Here is a 21,557-nt window from a genome sequence, read left to right as displayed (position 1 = left end):
AATATAATTTTTTTTAAATATTTGCGGCTACTCAACTAAATCATAACCGCGACAGTTATGATCAGTAATTTTAACTCCAACTTCTCATTCGTCAGAAGAATCCTAACTGTCTCTGTCGCACGACACACGCGCGCTGTACTCATTTATATTACTGTTCTTTATACTTAATATTTTAAATGTAAATTAATATAAACTTTATCAATTATTCTCCTGACCCAGTGGGGGCTCTAGCGAGGGGGGGAGGTCATAGGGTTCATGACCCTATGAAATGCGTAAATTGAAAAATAAAATAAAAATAATAATTTTTTAAATAGTTTACAAAAGAAATAAAATATTGTAAAAATTATTTAAGGGAGCATACACACCTAGGAAGGTCGGAAAAATCGATTCCCCCCCCCGCCCCATCTAATTATGTTCTTGACTGTTTCAAGAATCATAATCCAAAAGAATAAAAGGAAATTCGTCATAGTTATGTATTGTTCACTATGAGAAAAAATAAATGAGAAGACTAGTATTAAAAACCCTAGTTTTTTTTCAAAAATAATATTTTTAAAAAATTATCTGAGTCTGGGGGATCTGAGTCTATGACCCCCCCCCCCCAGGAAAAATTTCTGGATCCGCCCCTGTCCTGAACACAACCACATATTTAAATGAATTTGTTTTATTTTTCTATTAAAAAATTTAATAAATGTCCTTAATAGAAGAGGATATCTGATGCTGCCTGAGGGGATGATTAACGTAAAAAAATAACGATTTTCTCCTGTCTTGAAATTGTAATTCTATTAGAGACAATCTTTTACCCACTTCTTTTCTTCTTTATTATTCTAACCAACAGAAACTATTGGAAACGTGTTTGAAATAAGCCGGATTTCGAAAAATTTTATTGCCAATGGCACGTTATAGATTCGATGTGCGTACATTACATCATTTTTGGCAAGGTTTCAAAATTTTTATGTTAAGAGTAGTGATTGCAGAACAATGTGTATTTTAATTGGAATGCTTGAAAAACTTATATACATAATTATAGATTAATATTTAGGAACTATATCTAGACTTTTAAAATTAAATAAACTCTTTTCATATTTTTATTAGATTAATAGATTTCTTTTCGACTTTAATGTAAGAAGGAAAAAAAATTATATTTTCATGCTGTACATGTTAATTTTAATAGTAGTTTTAAATTATTACTTCAGCTTTTATTTTCATTAACTAATGCTGGTTTAAAAAAGCATTCCCGCAACGTAGATGCTAATGCTTCACAATTTCGTTACCAACGGCATGATTATGGCTATGTGGTTAGGATTGGGCATTGGCCACCTTTACTTCGTAAACAAACTGGTACTCATCCATCTGAAGCTGGGTATGTTTCACGCCGCCACTAGGGATTGAATCCCGGTTCTTCACTTTGACAGCCTTAACCACTGAACCATTGCGGTTTTACTAGTTTTGATTAGTGCTAAATTTACACCCATTATGCATATTCATTTTTTTATTATTTGATAATAAATAAAACATTAAATTATAAAGATTTGAAAATTATTAAGATTTAGAAATTATTTTAAAGATTTTACGAAAACTATGGCATATTCGAAACATTCACATACTTGTTTACCATTGTCACGGATTTAAATGATCAAAATAGTGTGATACTGCCCTTAATTTATACTTCTAAGCTCCTTGTTAAAAACGAGGGCAATAAGCATACACATTAGCGGCCTCAAATTAGTATTTATGCATGAAAAACAAAAACGTCATCAAAATCGGAAAAATACTCTCTAATCTACTGACAAATCTAATACCGAGGAACGGAAAATTCAAAACAACAAAATCTGTTTGAAAAACAGATTAAATTTTATGGTGTTTCTATGAATAAGCCGCCTTTCAAAATTAATGCTTTTGCAATGGTGCTTGTGCTTTTGAAAAAAAAATTTCGTTTTTTGGGGAAACAATTTTTTTCAAATGATTTAACGTAAAGGTGCTAACAAATGACTCACGAAAGTTGTAAAGTGATCATATAAATTTTATATAATTTTCATATATAAATTTTCATATAAGTTTTAAAGTTTGTGTTAGTTTTTCCTATTTTAAAAATCCCTTGTAATTATACAAGTATTAAATCTGAAATAAATCTTTCTTAAAATTTCATATAGCATACAATTGTTTTCAAACATTTATATTAAAATGAAATAAGATCTATTTTTCACTAATTCAAAAATAATGAAAGAAACGTTAACTATTTTGATGCACTGTGAAATCGAATTCAGAAACTAACGTTTTCGTTCTTTTTTAAACACACTGTACTTCTGTTCAAGCTGTAAATAAATTAAGGCTCCAAACTACTTGCAACTAGAACTGTCTACAGGTCTTAAAATGAGTGAATAATGTTAAAATAAGCTAGTAATAATGTAAAAATAAACTCGATACAAGTTCCGCCTCCAGCTTGCCCCGACCACAGTGCTGACGTAAAATATTCTCAGTTGTAAATGGCGTCTGGCTAACCATGGGAGGTTTTCATGGGTTTCCTCGTCATGTAATGAATGCAGGTTAATTTAATCAAAAAATCCTCTAAGAAGCCAAATTTCTCTCAATTACTTGATTTCGATAAATACTTCGCTCAATATATCCTATATCCAATGCAGTAATCGTGGTAAAAATGTCATTAATAACAGTACTTGTTAAAAGAACCATGGAAGCTCAGGAGATAGAGAGAGAGTTCGCCTTCCAATGAGGTGAACCTGGTTCGAATCCCAGTGATGGCTGGTAGATACGAATTCCACAAAATGCTCACACCGGCCACAGTGCTGATGTGAAAAATCCTCAGTGGCAGACGAATCATGGGTTTGAGTCCCCTAGCCGTCAAGTTAACGGTGGGAGGTGTTCGTGGTTTACATCTCCATGTAAAGCGAATACGGGTTAGTTCTATCAAAAAGTCCTCCATGACGACACATTTCACCCAATACTTGATCCAGAAGTATCCTTGGCTTCTGGATTGGGTTCAAAATTTGAAGGCTACGGAATTGAATATCAGTAGTCGCAAACGCAAAATTGGGTCGGCTGCTCAACGACGGTTATAAAATAAACTAAAAATGGAAAGGGAAAAAAATGCAAAGGTCATCAAAATTCGGGCTTTACTCATCTGTAATGTAAAATTTGTTAAAAACCAATATAGTTTATAGCTGACTGATGAGCAGTTTAAAAAACTGTTGATAATTTCAGATTCATCACTGTATATCAAAATTGGTCCTTTTTTTGACGAATGGTCAAACGAAACTTTTTGATGGGTGAAGGATTTTTAACAAAAGGCGTACTAATTTTAATCTATATTAATACGAGGGTTGCTATTTATATTTCTGGCCTTGGCAACAGTAAGTGTTGCTGGGCGACCGCAGACGATTTTTATCGAAAGTTTGATATTTTTAAACATAAATTCAGCAGACGATTTACCATTATAGCTTCATTTGTGTTGTTGACAGTAAATTGAAAAGTTCTTCTCTTTCAAAAAATGGAATTGAATCGTGAGCATTTTCGTGCCATTATTTTTCATAACTTTCGACGTGGATTGTCAAGACAAGAGTGCTTCGATGAACTTAATTCTTTATTCAGCGATAAAGCGCCATCCTACAGCACTGTAAAAAATTGGTATAAAGAATTTAATCGTGGTCGATGTTCGATCCAGGACGAATCCCGTGCAGGTCGTCCAAAATCCGTTGTTGTGCCAGAAAAGATCGATGCTGTGCGTGAACTGATAAAGCAAGATCGTCATGTGACATACCGTGAGATAGAGGCGTCTTTGGACATTAGTATGACTAGCATCAATAAAATATTGCATGAACATTTGAGAGTAAAAAAAAATTGTTCGCGTTGGATCCCGGATAATCTGACAAACGCTCAAAAAAAGGCTCGTGTCGATTGGTGCAAGGAAATGTTGGAAAAATACGTTCAAGGTACATCAAAGGCTGTGTATAACATCTACACAGGTGACGAATCATGGATCCATGCATATGAGCCGGAAACAAAACAGCAATCAACTGCATGGGTCTTCCAAGACGATCCAAAACCAACAAAAGTTGTTCGAGGAAGAAGCACATCGAAACAAATGATTGCCTGTTTCTTCGACATTAACGGTCATGTGGCAACAGAGGCGTTAGAGCAACGCAGGACGGTCAATTCTGAATGGTACACGACCATTTGTTTGCCAGAAGTCATCGGAGAAGTTCGAAAAAAGCAGAAGAACAGGCGAATCATTCTTCATCATGACAATGCGAGCTCTCACACATCGACTCAAACAAAGGCATTTCTGACGGAGCGAAAGATCGAACTGATGGGTCATCCGCCGTACAGCCCTGATTTGGCACCCAATGACTTCTTCTTATTCCCACACATCAAAAATAAATTACGTGGACAACGATTTTCGACCCCCGAAGAAGCGGTTGATGCATTCAAAACGCATGTTTTGGAGTTACCTCAATCGGACTGGAAAAAGTGCTTTGAAAATTGGTTCAAACACATGCAAAAGTGTATTGATCATCATGGATAATATTTTGAAAAACAATAAAACCAATTTCGATCCTACATATTTGTTTTTTCATTATTGGGCCAGAAATATAAATAGCAACCCTCGTAATAATCTTAATTTAGGAACGAAGCTTAGATGTGAACAGTTTATATCAGACGAAATCCGGTTGCCAGCACTTTTGAGAAAGAGCATTCCATCAACTATTATTAAAATAAAGTGTAAGAACTGAGGTATTTAACAATAATCAAGTGATCTGAAATGAACTGCAAAAGCATTTAATTCTGGGGTTCAGCAAGAGTTCTGTTCTTGTTCATTTACGTCGCACTAGAGCTGCACAATGGGCTATTGGCGACGGGGGTTCAGCAAGCGAAAGCTAGCGGGGATACATTTTGTCGAAATTGAAAAAGAAGTCTTAACTTTGCTTAAATTTCTAATGAATTTCGGATAATCTATTTTGTGGTTACTGATTTTTGAGGTTGATTCCTCATTTTTGAGGTAGATTGTTTTTAGTATCTAGAGTATTAACAAAATGTCTACTTTAATATTTTCTCATAATTTAAACAAAGTTAATTTATTAAAAAATTTTCCACCATTGCTTACAAATAATTGAAAAATATATTGAAATACTAACGTTAGCCATTAAGTGTTTGCGGAGATAATATAATTCTTGCTTTTAATTGTATAATTCTTGCTTTCATTTCGTTACCACTACAAAGAATCTTAATCAGTAGAGATTAGAGAGGCAGATATATTTTATTACCGTCGTTAAACAGCCGACCCAATTTTTTGGGTTTACAACTACCAATGTTCAACACCTTAACCTTGTCATTTTGAACCCAATCCAGAAGACAAGGGAACTCCTAGATCAAGTATTGGGAGAAATTAGCCTTCCTGGAGGACTTTTTAATTAAACTAACTCATATTTTCGTTACATGGAGATGAAAACCACGATAACTTCCCACGTTTAGGCTGACTGGAAGGGGACTCTAACCCGTGATCTATCTACGACTGAGGAAATTTTACGTCAACAGTGGTCGGTGCGAGCCGGGTGCGGAATTCGTATCGAAAAACCATTGCTAGGATTTGAACTCTGTTTACCTCATTGGAAGTTGAACGCTTTATCCTCTGAGGCACTACGGCTCTGCGGATATGATATTGTTAATATAGGCAAATATTAATCTACTTTAGGCAAATATTAATCTGAGGCAAATATTAATCTACTTTAACATTTTGTTGCTTTGTAGGCAATCCGGGGTATGTTTGAAAAGCGAGTAGGGGTGGAACTTCTAATATAATAAATATAAAATATATTAGAGAGTAAAAGCTGAAGTATTAAGCAAGATCAATGTAGAGACAGTAAGCGAAGCAATCCGCGAGGGTCGGAGAGCAGGGGACGGATACCCCTGCTTAGTTTACTAAAGCTATAAGCAGTAGAATTACATGTCTTTGGTCGATGAACTAACAAAGCGTCTTAATTTGCTTGCATTTTTTAAATTCTTTTGGAACAATTCAATTATGAACTTACGTTAGGTTTACGAACGAAAATGAATCCACTCTTATGTCTTTAATGATTCCTACTTTATAGGAAATTCGTTCCAGATGGCCCAGCAATCTTATATGAACTTTGTAAGAAGTTTCGGGGGTTTACGAGCAAAAGCGAGCAGTCATTAGAAAATGCACTTAATTTATTATTATTGCTGCATTTAACTAATGGACAAGATTTTATTTTCGGTATGATTACGTTGATCTACTGAAACTCAGCGAAAAAATTTATGCTATTTACTTCAAAAAATATATTAAAAATTTCACACTTTAAATCGCTTCCTTTTTTAGAACAACAATCTCGGAATAAATAAGCACTGCACTGCGTCAACTGTTAGAAAAAATATATTTTTGTTACCTAAATTTAATAGTTTTCATTTGTCAAAATTTTTATACAAATCTGTAGACGTTGATTTAAATTAGAAAATTCTAGTCTATTTAAAATATTTTTAATTTTTTGAACAGATGAAAAACCACTTTTTTCATTAATGAAACCCAAATAATTTTCACACATTTTCTCTTTGTCTGACACTTGTATAACAATAATTTAAAAACGCTTTTTTTTTAACCTCAGCGTCTGATTAGACAGGCGAATGTTAGTCATTTCGCTTTAGCCAACAGACAATTTATACAAAATAGTATGAGAATATTAAAACGACTATTATTTTGCAACTTGATCTCTGTAATGGCGATCATAAACTTTTTATCGATTGGACTAGCACATATTCGTTCTTAAAAAATTTAAATTTGTGTAAATTAAAAAAAGTTTTAAAATTAAATAAATTAAAAAAAGTGAATATTTTTGCAGCATGAAGTCTAAAAGTAGACTTCCATAATTTTAAAATAGGTTATAGTTATTTTAATTACATTGAGCGAATTAAAAATTGGGAGCAGCTGACTATTTCAAATATCTTCTAGACATATAACTTTGACTTTCCATTTAAAAAATCAACCTTGAAAATTTAAAAATCAAGTGATATTGATTTAAGTAAGTTTTGGAAGAACTTTTCTAATTTTATAAGAATTCATTCAGGAAAAGAACTTTCTTGTGTTAAGAACTTTTTTGTTGTTTAAAATCCCCTCAAATAATTTGATTATTTAACTTTTATAGCAATGTTAAATAATTAATATTAGCTTCCATGAATTATGGTATTTGAAGTTTAAAAATCCTACTTTTTTATTCATTTTTATTCAAACATATTTTTCATAGTTTTTTTCTCCTTATTTTGTATTAATTTAGGTTAAAATAAGTAAAATATTATACTTAAAAATTTATGGTTATGAAATGGAGATAGATAGGTACAGAAAAGGATGTCCCTTGACAAATATGAATTTACTTTCATATCATTCCGTTTTGCATTTCGAATCAGAAATAGTTAAAGATGTCAGTGTTCTTGATTATTCCATGAAACAACTTACAACACACGAAATGATTTACTTAACTGTTCTATTTACAAAAACATAAAATACTAGCTTCATCAGTAAAATTCTAAGCACTCTAAGACATAAAATGGCGTAAATATAAATACATTAATGCTCAAAAATAAACTCAAAGCCATTTTGTTTCTTCTCCACAAAAAAAAAAGAACGAGCAAGTTTTAAAAACAGCAAAACGAACCGTTACTACAGCAACTTAATTTTATGAACTAGATCAAAGTTAAAAATTAAGCAGAGAATAATTCTAAACATTTATAATAATTTTTCACTTTCGCGGTGATTTAGAGAAACACTAATTCATAATACAAATTTCCTTAATTTACACAATCAGTCAATACATTTTGGAATATTAGGGGAAAAAATTGATACTACTTTTTTAGAATTTTATATTTTATTAGAAATATATTAAAAAACTGCGTGATAATCTAAAATTTTTTTAGCAAGTATTAAACTGTTTTTATAATTAAAAAATAGCAGAATACATTTTTACTTGTAATTAGAACATTGAGCATGTAATTAGAACTTGTAATAAGAAAAAAAATATTTAAAAGAAACTCAGATCTGCGTCAAAGACTACTTTTTGCAATATTTCTTTATTGACGTGCTGCTTAACAAAACTTTGAATTTCGTTTCAAAAACTTATAATTATCAGTGAGATTTCGCACGTTTACGATAGCTTTCGTATGCTCTCGTACTTAAGATTGAAGCAACTGCACCTACTCACGTTTATTTAAGATGCTACGTATCTTTACGTTCTGTTGGCTCGATTTACACTACAAAGCTAGAAGCACGCCGCTCATAGCTGTTAAACGTTACTTTCTGTTTAAGCCTGCCTTCGAACTAAAGCCATGGTCACGGAATGCGAATTTGAAGAAGTGCTTCGATGAAATTAAATGAATGGTGTGATTTTACAATAATTGGTTTATTCAATTGAAACATAATTTTATTGGTTTTTGTTCAACATTTTGGTTGACTTAATTGCACTAGTTCCATCAACTAGATATATTTTCGCTATTTAAAATTATAAATTATATTTATTTAACTGTACAATTTAGTTAAAAAATTGAATAATTAATAGAAGTTCAATAATAATTTTTTAAAATATTAATAATAATAATAAGCTGTATTCTTTATCTCTTAATTCTTTAAAATCTATTATCTACCAAATTTTTCTGCTAACAAAAACGTAGTTTTACTTACAGTATAGCATCTTGAATAGTATGTGACAGGTTTTAAGACATAATCAACGTCCATAGTAAATGTTTGTTTTGATTTTGTGGTCGAAGATAGAATTATATTCTATTATGTGTTTTTAAACTATATGGCAATTTTAACCTACGGATCTTTGCAAAATCTTTTATTTTCACTTTTGTATATTTGATATTTTTTCACGGGCGCAATTACTTGAAATTGTACGTATGGGAGCTAACAGAAGCTAATGTAAATTTGCGAAATCTCTCTGTTATTTATTTTAAATCATATTTTAACCGTCTTTTAAGGGTGGGTTAATAAAAATTTTATTGCTCAAATGTGAGCTGACAATTTGTTCTGTTAGGCTAAGACTAGCAAGCAAAAGTGAAGAATATTCCACTTAAAAACTTACAAAATAAATTAAAATGTATATTTAGTTTTATGCGAAATTACTTTATTAAATCAAACTAATTTAGTCAAATAATTTCTAAAAGTATATTATTACAATAAAAGTCATTGTATAAGCAAAATGTTATGAGAATTTCTTATGTAAGCACGGAGAATAGTTTATAATTATCTTTCTTTGCTGAGGTCATATCAAAATTGCGAGAAACATGTTTGCGTAAGATATGAACTGCCCCTTTTTAAATTTCTCTTAAAATTTAAAATAAAACTGTTTTAGAACTAGATATTTTTACTTAAATTGTTAATATTTTGTGATAGTTAAAATTTCTCATTTCATACAAAACTTTGTCAAAATTTTCATAATTCTTCTATCACTATTTTTTTTTTTTTTTTGTACAACGCTGGAGCCTCTGGGTTTAGGAAATTAAAAAAATTAAGATTATCAATGATAATGAAGCGTTGCGTGAAATTTTGAAATCAAATAACAAAAAGATATTGAAAACTTCTATTTCTGCAAGCTATTTCTGTTTGAAATAGTAAAACTCGTTAAAAAAGTTAGAGATGTAGAGTAAGAAGCAACAAGTAAAATTAATATTAAGGGGATCAAGATTTTGAGGACTTCCCTGACCAAACTATATGAACCATACATCCCAGATACTGACTACTCCCTATATATAGGGGGACAGAAATGCAAATCCGTCGAAAAAAATGTTTTTTTTTTCAGAGAAAGTATATTTTGGGGTCCGATTTCGCAGCTTATGTTATATTCTGCACTGATTTAAAACCGTATTTGAGGTCACTCCCTTGAACCATTAAGATTGAGTTCTAGAAAGTGAAGATATGAATAATAGATCAAACGTTATTCATGGTGGTATGTTTTTTTTTGCGCACTGTACAACGTTTTTTTAAAAAAATAATTTATCTTAGAATTAGAATTTTCGCGATAGTTTAGCAGAAGTACAAAAATGATTTATGTGCAAGTATTTTTATGATACATCGATTCTTTTATAAATTAATTTTCTTTAGATTTAAATGGGTTACAGTAGTTTTACTGTAACTTAAGATCCTTAATAGTGCATGGTAGATAGGAGGTCAACAAAAGGCGCATTCTTTTGAACTACACGCAAGAATTTTACGAATAACAGTAGAATTTTTTAGTTAGGCAGAAGATAACTTAAACAATGGTCGAACACACATTGTTTTATGCGTTAAACGAGTTCATACAACGAGCTACGTTTTGAGGCAAAATTTAATTTTGAAGATAGGTTTCATGGATATTTTTGGAGTTTTAACGATTTCTTACAGTAAGCTTAAATTTGAAGGCAAACAGTGTTGTCGGTTGAGTGGCTTATGGTGTTTCAGATTTTAAGAGGATAAGTTAGTTATAACTTAATTTGACCATAACTATTTTTCAGGGGTATTCTAACAATCATCTAATGATTACTGAGAAATCGAATTTTAAAAAAGTCATATTTTTAAAATTCTTAGCTTAGCTAAAGTCATATTTTTTAAATTCAATTTTTTAATAACTATTCGACCAATTTTGCTGAAATTTTGTGTTTTGCCAAGTAAAATTACATCCTTTAAAGTGGTGTAGGAAAGTATATACGTTACAATTCAAAACGTTTCAGACTTATGTTAAATAAATTTATGTAAAATGATAAATCTTTACAAAAAGTTATTTTCTTAATGGATAGAACTGTACACAAGCCGTAACTGTACACGAGATACTGTGAAATACGCAAAAATATATATATATATATCCGTGAAGATCCGTTAATTAAATCAAAAGTTATTCAGGATGGTCCATTTTCTTTAGGCCAACATACAGTATCTCAGAGAAGAAATTTGAACAAAAAAAAAGTTATTTAAGATATCCCCTCTAGCCTCATCTTCAAACTCTTCTCTCCTTTACTAATTTTTCATACAAACAGATTAGAAGCTATAGTTGAATTACAATTAAATTAGCAAATAATATAAATATTGCAGATCATGAATAAAACGTGATAATTTTTAATTTCATATATTATTTATTCTCATTTTATTTTTGATTGTCTATACAAGGTGTTCCTAAAGAAAATAAAAATATATACTTTAATTTCTTAAAGAAAATATTATTTAGGCACTAACAGTAAATGCCTGAGTAGTAACCTGCACATGGAATCTTTAAAATGTTGGTAAATCATTCTGTAACATCTACAGGGTTAACACTTACATAAAGATATTTTTAAGGAGTCTTTTTTTTAATAAATATTTTAAACAAATAACAAATCTTTAATAATGCTCCAAATCACCGATCACTGGTCAAGTGGTTACTGTACTGGACAACGGGGCCATCGGTTGTGAGTTCGAATATAACAGTAGGAATGGGTGTAACTTTCTCTCTCCCTGTATTCTAATGTACTTCCTTCTGAGTGAATGTGTATCGATTGTCTAAGGTAAGAGCTCCTCCCTCCAATAAGTCTGAAGTCGTCTGCTGCCATGGAAACAAGAATAGCTCATTTCAGGGAGGGTAGCTTCTCTTAACTCTGTGGCTAACACAGTAGACCGAAGAAAAAGATTCACTTTCTCTCCACGACCCGAGACAAAACCTCTCCTAAACAGTGGCAAACACCCCTGTCTGAAATAGTTATACCTCGTTACCATAGTCACCACCACGGATTCAGACGAATGGCTGAGGGAGTTTGTACTTTAGACAAACTATATAAATGTAACTCGCCCTATAAGCGGGTTTGTGGTTGAATGAAGTTGGCGACGCTACTCCACCGCCTTGGGTTAGCCACAGGGTAGGTGCCCACTGCGTAACGATAAGTGAGAAGTAATTCTGAGGCCACTGGGAAATAGACCCAAGTGAACGAAATTAAATATATATATATATATAATCAAACGCCGCTATAGTGAACCTTCAAGGGACCGAAATTTCTGTTCACTATATCCGTTACGCAGGCAATTTAACTAATGGTTCCGAAACTCCTCTTTTTTATTACACATTATTCAAATAAATGCGTGAAAAATATTATTTAGTAGCAAAAAATGTGTTATTTTTCATCACTCTTCGTCTTGCGTACAAAAAAGAATTAGTAATCTTTAGCTGATGAGCAATCCTCAACAACATCAGATATGGAAAAACTTCCCGACTATCAGATAATTTTTCTTGAATTTCTGTTATTCCGCTCTTTAAACCTAACCTGCCATTCGAGCACATAAAAGTAGTTTCATAAAATCGCTTAGCGAATTCCTCGACATTTGTTCAGATACTTCGATTGGTGAACCACTTTAGTAATGCTTCTTCAATATCCTTGTGATCTGCTTTTCTCAACTTTTTTCTGCCATCTAAATTTTTTTAATGAGCAGATGTTATTAATTACCTATTTTTCCATGTGCTACAAACTGCAGATTAGGATAGTTTATATTCCCTGCAAATATCAGCTTGATCGCATCCATTTTCAATTTTTCTGATTATGCCCATTTTATCATCAATGGAGAACGTTTTACGTTTACTGCTCGCCATAGTTAAATTTGAGACACTTGTTTGCAGGATTTCTTAAACTGAACTGAGAGCAAAAAGGAGTTGAAATGAGAGCCTTATCAACACATATTAGTGTCCAACCCTTTGACCAATAATGAATAATTTCTCATTCCCTTTGACAGAAAATGCATATTGATCCGACTGACACCTTACAGGGACATCGTCTGCCTGGGTCACCGTCGTCATCGTTTCCCATCCCTAAACAACATCTGCATTGTTTGTTTAGGGATGGGAAAGTGAGATAAATGAAGCAAACGCTACATTCCCCTCAATAGATGGTTTTGAAAATAGGTTTATGTATTTTTTTTTTTAAGTAGAAATTTCAAAATTATTACAAAAAAAAAATTCAGTTGAAGACTGAAAAAAGTTCGTTATATCCAACTTCCTCACCTTTTTAGTTCACTATATCCACAAAAAATAACATTATCCGTGCATAGCAAGGCACGGGATCGAACATTTCGTTCACTATATCCGAGAGTTCACTATAAACAGTGTTCACTCACGTGTTTGACTGTATATATACAGTATACACCAAAATAGAATATTTCAAAATCCTGAAATTTTCTAAGGAAAATCTTGAAATAAAAAACATTTTTTTAAAAGATTTATTTACATATAATATATTTACCTGTGATGACTACCGCCGTGCTTGCTGATAGCAGAAGGTGAGCGTTCTAGAGTCAAAACCACTTCTCATTTACTCTATCAAAACACGCTGGAGGAGGACAGATTTCGTCCACTGCAGCAAGCATTTCTCCTGCAAGAGACATCGTTTTTCTGAAACAACTTTTCCGATATCAAAATTCTTGATGGTCCCATCAAACAATTTTGATGGTTTCAGTGAGATTCATGATGTTTCGACATTCTTCCGATGTTCCGAGATTTTCCATTACATGCTCATTGCTTTTGATATTCCAACAAATCTCCATCATTCTATGATGCTACTTTAATACTATGATGGTCAACCATCAAGAAAAGTTGACTCTCATGGACCAACAATCTATGATGATCCGTGCTCTTTCATTTCATGCTCTAACATTTTCATGATAGTTTAATGGGAATTCTTGTTGATTCTCAGGAATATGCCATCAAAATAATTTGAGTATTTTATGTTGGACCATCATAAATCAGTCCGAATTCCTACATTAAAGTGATGGTTGTTTATGATGGTTCCAACATTTGATTTTTAAGATACTATGATGGAAATTCGGATGGCTCAACGTGAACGAACCATCAAAACACGTTGCTATTCTTATGTTAGAACTAGAGTGCCTGTATTGAAAAGAGTGATGACAATATCCAAGAGCGCATGCGCTGCCGTCAGATTTTTGTCCAAGGGGGTTGCCAGATGATACACCGAAATTGGCGCCACTCGCTCATTTGGTGTTATTCTGAAGGTTCTGTTATTCTAAGAGTATATACTAAAGTATCAATAATATAAACTTTAAGATTGGAAAGCACATGATATTACAGATTTTTTAAGAATCATTGTCTAGCATCAGAAATTGTTAAAAAATTAACGTCAATGAAAAAAAAAAAGACTAATGAAAAGACTTCAGCTTTTAATAAATGCCTTAAATAAAATATAAAAATTTATAATGATTATGCCATTTATTTCAGAAATAATAATTAATAATGCAAATTATATAACTTATTATTATTTATTACTTTTTCAGGAAAAAAATATCGCATATTCACCTGAAAAGGTATTGTTTATTTCAACAAATTGTAAACAAAAATTTCCATAATTAGTTGAAATTTAAAACAAACTAGCATTTTATACAGTTGGTAACGAAAAGTAAACAAATGCTACTTTGTAACGCGCATTGTAACATTGTAACGCGAACATTGTAACGCGCCAACATGTCAAAGTAATATCGCCAAACTCTGCACTTCTGAAGTTTTGATAAAAAGATGCTCAAATCTTAAAATTTATAAGTAATTTAGATAGAAATTATGTGCATTAAAAGTAAATACATTTATTCTTATCTAACCATTAGTTATTTCATCACCTTGTTCTCTTTACAATGAGATAAACATAACTTTATATGCACGCAAGTAAGTGATAATAAGGATAAATTCTAATAACTAACAACTATCCAAATTTTCAGCCATAATTTTAACATTTACTGTAACTGTGAAGTTTCTTATTGAAAAAAAGTAAGTAATGAACTTATTACATGCATTTATTAATACAGAACATAATTTTTTTGAGTCAGATAATTTTCACTCCGTGTAATTCCAATGGTGAATTTTCCACTCTCGCCTCCGGCGGTAAAGTTTTTCTGTCCACCAATCAGGAATCGTTTCTCCCTTGTCCACTCTCTTTTACTCTAGGCTCTCTAGTTAGAACATCATAAATCAGTCCGAATTCCTACATGATGGTTACTTATGTTGGTTACCATCAAAAAATCTAATTGTTCATGATAGAATCATTGATGGTTACCATCAAGCTTATGCTGTTCCATCAATAGAAAAACCATCAAAAATTTTGACTTGGGTTGAGGAACAATTACACCGTAAATGGGGGCAACTACTTTACACCAAAGTGAACCACTATGCATAGTTCTTGGTACTTAAGTGTTTTGCTACACAAAGAACTGATAGTTTCTAAAAATACTGAAATGCCAAAAATGTCCTCTGAAAACACTAGATGTAAAAGTAACTGCGACCATTTTGGTATTCAACAACTTTAAAAGTAAGATATGATGATACACATTGGAGTCGGTAAAGTTATTTTTATGATACAACATTTAGTAAGAATCATTAATTTAGGTTGCATATATATCTTACCTTCGGAAACCAAAATCAAGAGAATGTCGACTTTCACCAGTGAATGTCAACAATCACATAGTTGCTTTGGTGAATGTCCGAAATATTTCTTATATCTGATTTTATATATTAATTTATTCGTTGATATTATTATATTTATGCGATATTTTAATATATTCTGACTAAAGATAGGGAGAAGCATCAGTGCTCGGAGTAACGGTTAAATGCATACTGGGCAGTGGCACTTAACATTAAAAAAAAACATTGATGTGGGCACTTAACTGGACCTAGTATATATTTCGGACACTTACTAAAGCCACTATATGATTGTCAACATTCAACGGCGGAAGTTAACAATTACCAATTTTGGTCATTCACAATACACTAAGACACTGATCCTTAAAGTAAAATTTGCTTGCAAATCAAACTTACGCACATTACAGAAAAATATTAAGAAAACTAGGCCTAACCAAACAGAAATGAAATAAAATTAAATATTTTAAAGTTATTTAATGGAATTGACAATTTTATGTAAATCTTCTAATGAACTATTTTTATTACACAACTGAAAAGAAATATGCTCACTCATTATAAGTGTGTATGAATGCCCATAAGCTTGAACTAAAGTATTCACTCACATAATGTTTCTTCAACAGCCAATTCGGATATGTATTAAGCCAAAGCTTATACAGACAAACTCAATCCTAATGATTGTATTTCATTTTGTAACTAGAAATAACCAAACTCCGTTGTCTAATAGTTTTGAGCCCAACTCAGAGGACAAGGGAATAAAGCATTGGAACAAATTGACCTTCCTGGAAAACAGTTAGCCCGACGGCGAGTGGATTCTAATCAGTGATATATCAGACACTGTTAATATTTTATGCCAGTACTATAGTGGGAACAGAATTTGTAGGGATCAACAATTTATGGGATCCGAACTTGGGACGCAAGCACTCTATCCCTTAAGCTACGGTTACTCAGAGTTAAGCATTGTTCGAATTTTCATACTTTATATTTAAGCCATTTATGACATTTTTGTTTAAAAAGTTGCGCGACAGAATTTTCAAAATGGTTGGTGAAACAAATATTTGAAGATTAAATTATAAGTTCGCAACTAATAATTACATTTTTGAGCGCTTATTAAAAGCACAAATGATATTAGAAGATCCCTCCATATCAGAAATGATTGCTACAAAAATTAAAATAATCAGAATGAGTTTCTTTAATTTCTCAGAATTGTAAGACAAATTTACTGTATTAATATTTTCCATCAATAAATCATCATGTTGGAGTTCTGCTTAAATATTTTGAATGAAGTCTATAATGCAACAGTAAAAAACCTATAAAATGTGATACATAAAATTTCCCACATTTTACAGCAGGATGATTAGTTTAGAAAATTTTGAAATACATATGTGAAAGACTGGTCTGTATTTTTATGTCATATAATATTGTGAAATGTATATTTTTATTTTTAAATTTTCACTGATGACTTAACCCTTTAATAACTAAATACTTTTTGTAACAAAGTTTTAAACATAAACTTGCAGAAAAATACGTTAGTATTTCTTCAAAGATTGCCTAAATTGAAAGTGTCCAAAATCCCTTTTATCCATCAGCAGGCTGGCTATTAACATTCCGAAAAAAAATTCCTCGGCTTTCCTCTATGTTTTATAACTAATGATAAAATTTCATTTATTGTACATATTTTTAAACTCTTTTAATTTTGATTATAAATGAATATGAATTTTTTAAAAAAAAAAAACCTTTTTTTAACAGACATTTAACAGACTTAACAAACATTAACTTAACATTTATAACGTTATAAACTTAACATTTTTTAACAGACTTAACAAACATTTTGTGAGTGATTTCTGGTAGATAATAGACTTCATTCATAAGTGTTAAAGAGAAGTTATGAACGACTTACATCATATTTTTTACTACATAACTTATTCTTGAGTAAAGTACAGGGGTTAAAAACTTTTAAAACAAAATATTGAAACTAAATTTAAGCAAAAATAAATATTTCTCAAAAATAAAATAAATTGTATGAAATTTAAAGAATAAGTCAAACTTGTTCTTTATTCATAAGTGTCAAACTCATTCAGGGTGAGTAGCCAAATTTTTCAAAAAAAAATAAGCACCTTTTAAACACTTATCAAGCACTCAAAAAATATTTTAAGCACTATAAAAAAATATCATAATTAGACATGTTTGGCACGTTTTTGACAATTGATGGTTTTATCTGGTTTTAACCGTCAAGTCACAAAACCCATTTGACATAGTTTTTGACAATCGTTAAAAACTCAAAATTTCGGCGACAGGATAATTAATAGCTATTATGAATACGAAGTATTTTTAAATTACCATACTTGTAAAATTTCAAGTTCTCAATCAATTTTTTTCTTAAATTATTTTAACATAAAACTTTTTTTGTTTTGAAAATTACTGCCAAAATCCTAATTTTGGTGCAGAAAATATTCAATAATTTTAAATATAAATGTGTCAAACTTAAATTTATCCAATAACTTAAATTGTTAGACTATTGAAAATAAAAATACAAAAACACATAACAATGATCTTATTCCTTATATGTAAAATTAGTTTTCATTTACTTCCATTTTTACTTTTCTTTTCCTCAAAGCAAACGATTACAAAAAATTAGTTTTGAAGCTTTCTGTACATCATGTTCATTTTAATATGAATAAAACCGAAATTTGAAACTGTTCTTTTGATTGATGCTCAGCTGTATAAACTAGAATGTTGACCTACTAAACTATTATAACATAATAAAATAACAGGTTATTAAGAAATTATTTTTAATAACTGTACTAAATATTGGTAGTAACTCAACTAAACCCTTAAATTGATTGATTTAAGAAATTATTAACTCATTTAATCAAACATTTATATATTTTGCAAATTATAATTAGATTACATATGATCTAATTATAGTCATATTATATTCATGACTTACAGGATATATTCGTGGAAATGTAAGCAGGAGTGCAGAAAAATTTCAGTCCCTAATATTTCCTCAGAATAAAGTTCTTTTTAATTTTTTTTATCGAAACTTTCCCCAAATTCCTGTCATTTCTCTTCCTTTTAGCAGTCAAGCATCACTGACTGCGGTCGGTGTGCGGGTGGGTGACCACTTGGATCAGTCTGTGTAGGGACCGAGGGTGTGCGGTATTGGTCCTCGTTAAACTGTTCTACCGCAAAGTGCTCGACTTCGCGTGCAGGTAGTCGGGCTACCGAAGCGGGGGTGCCATCCCCTCTGCAGAGGATCAAAATTGTGATGCATGTCTTCGGATCATCCTCCAGGATGTTTCCCAGACAGTCGCCAATAGCCCATTGTGCAGCTCTAGTGCGACGTAAATAAACTACAACTACAACTCTTCCTTTTAGTACAATAACTTTTCAAAATTTGTTTGAAAAGTGAAATATATACAAGAAACGAAATTTGTTTGACTTTACACAATTTTTGAATATACGAGAATATGTTAAAAATTATTCGAAATCAACACGCAGTCGGACTTCTATTTAACAAACTTCCTTTTTGCGAATTTCTCCATTTTCCGATTTTTTTCGAAGAACCAAGAGCATTTTGGAAATTTCTTCGTAAAATAACTTCCAAATAGCGAAGTGAATTTTCTATTTAACGAATTTTTCTTTGAGATCCACTTTCCCTATTTTCCAAAAATATTTCAGAGCATTTCAACCTTGTTAACACATTTTATGGGGGAATGACCTTCAATTGACTTTCAAATTTTAGAGAAAGCAGTAAAATCCCTTTCCCGTTTTGTTTGCTTTTCAAATGAAAAACTCAGACAAAACAGATTTGATCAGTAGCAATTAAATTTAAGAAGGTATGTTTATAATTGCTTTTATAATAAATGCAAGTATAATTTTATACTTAAATATAGCTTTTTTCAGTTGAAAATATATGTAGCATGATAGCGTAACACTTGATTATGTTTTTGCTCTATTCTTTGCTTTCCATTTCTCGTATGGCTAAGATACTATAGTTTACAAGATAAAGGTGTATCAATTGCTATTTTAATTTAGTGTCTATGAATTTAAAACCTGTTTCGTATTGCTCAAGTATTTCAAGAGATGATTTTCTACTTCACTAATTTTCCATATAACGAACTTTTTTCATCGAGATTTAGCGACTTCATTAAATAGAGGTCCGACTGTATATTTAAACAGTTTATTAAATTAAAGGTTCCACTCATAAACTTAAGGGATTAAAACTAATAAATACACAAATTCACATTTAATGTTTTTTAACGAGGAAAAATTTGTAAAGTGACACATTTATGAATAATAAAAAAAAATGTGTAGGATCTTTTTTAGACGGAAAAGTTTTCTTTGGCTGCCTGAATATCCCTCAAAGTCTCATTCGCATGATTAGACATAATCTGCGAATCAGCGCATAAATAACATAAGTAGTAATAACAAACATTAAGAATCAAGAAAAATATTTTTTTAATATGTTAAGATCAGACAATTATTGGCGACCACTTTAGTTTCACTTAATCTAAAAAATCTGCCTAGATTGTGGAATAAAATAATAAAAATCAATATTTAGATTAACAATAATTAACAACTCATAGTTATTACTTATAACATGTTAAGAGTACCATGTTTTTAGAAAACCCAATTAATAATTTATCGATTTTGGCTGTATTTTTAATAAATGATATATAATATAAATTTTGATTATAGTAGTATATTGTAAGAGTTTAAATAAAGGAAGTTTGTTAAAGTTTAAAGGAATTAAAAATTGAAATAAACAAGTTATGAAATTAAAACAATTAATCAAAGTTAAGATTAATAAAACAAGGTTAATCTTAAATGACTTAATGAAAGAATAATGCCTAAAACACTAACTAGAGACAATTGATTCATAATTTAAGTACATGATCTAATAAATACAATAAAAACTGTGTATGTGGCAAGGCAAACCCACAAGAATGCATAAGGACTTGAAACAAAATTAATATTTAAAGGAATAGGGTAAGGTCAAATAATTATACGTTAAATTGCGTTAAGTATAGGCCGAATAGTGGTGGTCCAGCATTGTTGAACACCGAATAACCCAATAGGTCCAGTGGGTCAAAATTTAGAAATAAGTTAATAAACAATAACAATTAAATATGAATGATGCATATGGAAATATAAGGAAATAACATTCTTGTAAGTTTGAATATTATCTGTGCAAACTATTAAGTAAATTATGGCTACTCACCCAACATGTCGTTGAGACATCTAAACAGTAAGGTGATAAAACGAAAACGCAAAATTAATCACTTATAAAAAAATTAAGGCAGTTTATTGTTGTTGACACATTGTTACATCATCAAATAGTTTTTGTAAAATTCATCCAGCACAAGAATAAAGCAACTTTTTCGCAAAGCATTTTCAATATTTTTATCACAAGCTCAACATCTTGTTATTTAAAATCACAACAAAAATAATAGGGAGTATCCCTTTTTTTCGTCATGCATCGCCTTATAAAAACTCGGGGTATTCCTTTGAAAAGCCAATGAGGGAAAAAAGGGGTATGACACCTTAAACAAAAGCCAATGAAAAAAAAAGTGGGCTGTACAAAATTCAACCCCTCAAGAAACCATTGGCCGATAGAAGAAACAAGCACCGGACAGTATGGCCAACCTCGACCCCTTCGTGTGAACGGGGAAGCGAGGTCAAAAGGCTAAAGGTTAACGATGACCGTCCGCTTCGCAATTAAAAGTACACATGCTGTGTGAGAAAAAGGAAAAATGTCACGAGGTGAAGGGGACAAGACATAAAAAAACTTATATATCTATTTCTCACGGTTGACCAGCGAATGCAGCTGCAACGAAAAAGGGTCCAAAATCCTCCCACGCAGGTGTTGAGAAAGAGGGGATCCAAGATGATAGGTTCGGAGATTGTATCAAGTTACCCTTGGTAAAGGAAAAGACTGGGGAAAAATTTCTTAAGGCAGTGCACGACTGAAAAAAAAGTAAAAAATAGTAATAGACAATTATAAATAAATTAATATTGCATAATTTATATATAAAGCATAAATAATAATCTATAAAAGTTAATAATTAAAAAAATATACAATAATTAACATGTACATTGTAAATTGATAAATGATTTAATTATAAG

General features: G+C 31.1%; 1 long non-coding RNA gene across 1 annotated transcript in view; it reads right to left on the bottom strand.

Moving 5' to 3' along the window:
• Nucleotides 1-21,344, bottom strand: part of LOC147806612 (uncharacterized) — a 54,591-nt gene extending 33,247 nt beyond the window's left edge. Inside the window, exons 1-2 of the long non-coding RNA XR_015436038.1 lie at nucleotides 20,653-21,344; nucleotides 13,249-13,377 (exon numbers count right to left, since the gene is read on the bottom strand). This is a non-coding gene — a long non-coding RNA (uncharacterized LOC147806612). The remainder of the gene's footprint in view (nucleotides 1-13,248; nucleotides 13,378-20,652) is intronic.
• Nucleotides 21,345-21,557: the final 213 nt, after the last annotated feature.

This window comes from Parasteatoda tepidariorum, chromosome 8, assembly GCF_982258835.1.
Source record: "Parasteatoda tepidariorum strain Cologne lab strain chromosome 8, Ptep-v5.0, whole genome shotgun sequence".
NCBI classification, from domain to species: Eukaryota; Metazoa; Arthropoda; class Arachnida; order Araneae; family Theridiidae; genus Parasteatoda; species Parasteatoda tepidariorum.
Note: the sequence above shows the minus strand (reverse complement) of the source record. Positions and strands in the feature narration are given on the sequence as shown.